Here is a 2,138-nt window from a genome sequence, read left to right on the forward strand (position 1 = left end):
GATAAATTTGTAAAGAATGAAGAAGTGATCACATGAGCATCTTCAGTGATTAATTTTACATGTTAGTTCCCTTTAAATGTTATACATGGAACCCTTTAAAGGCTGCTGGTAACAGAAAGACAAGAAGCAAATATTTCCAAGTGGGAACTATTGTTAAATGGAGAATATTGGCTTTCAGTTGACATGATGCATGTAACCCATACCTCATATTCCCACGCAGGACATTCTAAATCAATAGTACCAGTGACTGTGAACTGAAATGATGGCCAGCAGCTTTTTCATGATAGGCATGATCATCCTAACACAGACTGTGGTTGGAATTCTGGGGAATTTCTCACTCCTTTGTAGTTATATTATCCTTCACTTCATGGGTTACAGGTTAAGGTCCTTAAGCACCTGATTGTGGCCAACTCCTTGGTCCTCCTCTGTAAAGGGGTCCCCCAGACAATGGCAGCCTTTGGGTAGAAGCATATTCGCAGTGATGTTGGCTGCAAACTTCTCTTCTTTCTGCACAGAGTGGGGAGAGGAGTGTCCATCGGTAGCATCTGCCTCTTGAAGTGTCTTTCAGGTGATCACGATCAGTCCCTGGAACTCCAGGTGGGCAGCGCTGAAAGTAATAGCTCCCCAGTATGTGGTTCTCTCTATTTTCCTGTGTTGGATCCTGCAAATGCTGGTAAATGTCATTTTTCCTTTCCATATTGCTGGCAATTGGAGTGACAAAAACATCACAGAGAAAGATTTGGCTACTGTTCTTCTTTTGTTACTGACAAAACTGAAGACGCCTTGTATGCAGCATTGCTATTATTCCCTGATGTTTTATGTTTGGGGCTCACGTTCTGGGCCGGCAGCTCCATGGTTCTCATCCTGTACAGATATAAGCAGCAGGTCCAGCACATTCGTAGGACCGGCGCCTCCTCCAGGTTCTCCCCTGAGTCCAGAGCTACTAAATCCATCCTTCTCATCGGGAGCACCTTTGTCTACTTTTATATTCTTTCCTCCATCTGTCAATTGCTTCTGGCTCTTTTTGATCAGCCCAGCCAGTTTCTTGTGGACATCACTACAATAATTACAGCGTGCTTCCCACCTGTCAGCCCCTTTCTGCTCATGAGCTATAACTCCAGTGTACACAGGCTCTATTTGGCTGGGATAAGAAATGCAAAGTCCTCTACTATTATGAGAAAAGTGTGAATTTTATTTATGTCTCTAATGATCGGTTGCCAGTTCATTTATTCACCCACAGAATTCTAATTTAAATTTTGAATCTTTAGATAATCTTATACCGGACCTACCATGTATCTTCTTCAATATAAAGATCAATTGAAATATATTGACATGAAATATGAATATATCAGTGAAGTTTTCTTGTAGAAAAGGAGTTCAGATTTATGCAAGAAACAACAGGTCTTGAAATAATCTGCATATTATGAAGTGTCCAAATATGTTACTTTTAGTCTAACCAAACAAATTTCCCAGAAATGAAGTAGGTATGGAATTATAGATTAAAGTATACATGAAAATGGATCAATGTGTACAGCAGTCAGAATTAAAATTGAAGAAATTAATGTCCTTACAGAGTAAAGAATAGCCTGGTTAGCACTCGAAGGTAAAGTCAGGTAAGTGTTTGGGAGCCAGTTACAAGTTTATAGTTAACATTGGGTTTTTTTTTTCCCCCATATTTCTATTAGTTGGAGACTAAATACTTTACAAGACTATAGTGGTTTTTGCCATACATTGATATGAATCAGTCATGGATTTGCATGTGATCCTCCTCCTGAACCCCGTCCCACCTCCCTCCCACCTCCCTCCTATGGTCATCCTAAGGCACCAGCCCTTAGCACTTGTCTCATGTATCAAACCTGGACTGGAAATATGTTTTGCAATTGATAATATACATGTTTCAAAGCTATTTTCTCACATCTTCCCACTCTCACCTTCCCCCACAGAGTCCAAATGTCTATTCTGTACTTCTGTGTCTCTTTTTCTGTCTTGCATATAGAGTTATCGTCACCATCTTTCTAAATTCCATATATCTGCCTTAGTATACTCTATTGGTGTCTTTCTTTCTGGCTTACTTCACTCTGTATAATGGGCTCCAGTTTCATCCACCTCATTAGAACTGAGTTAAATGTTAAGAGAGA

At 40.1% G+C, this 2,138-nt stretch overlaps 1 pseudogene; it reads left to right on the forward strand.

The window, feature by feature from the left end:
* The first annotated feature begins 262 nt into the window (after positions 1 to 262).
* LOC136157600 (vomeronasal type-1 receptor 4-like) lies at positions 263 to 1,188 on the forward strand (annotated as a pseudogene).
* Positions 1,189 to 2,138: the final 950 nt, after the last annotated feature.

The sequence above is a fragment of the Muntiacus reevesi genome, chromosome 2, assembly GCF_963930625.1.
Source record: "Muntiacus reevesi chromosome 2, mMunRee1.1, whole genome shotgun sequence".
NCBI classification, from domain to species: Eukaryota; Metazoa; Chordata; class Mammalia; order Artiodactyla; family Cervidae; genus Muntiacus; species Muntiacus reevesi.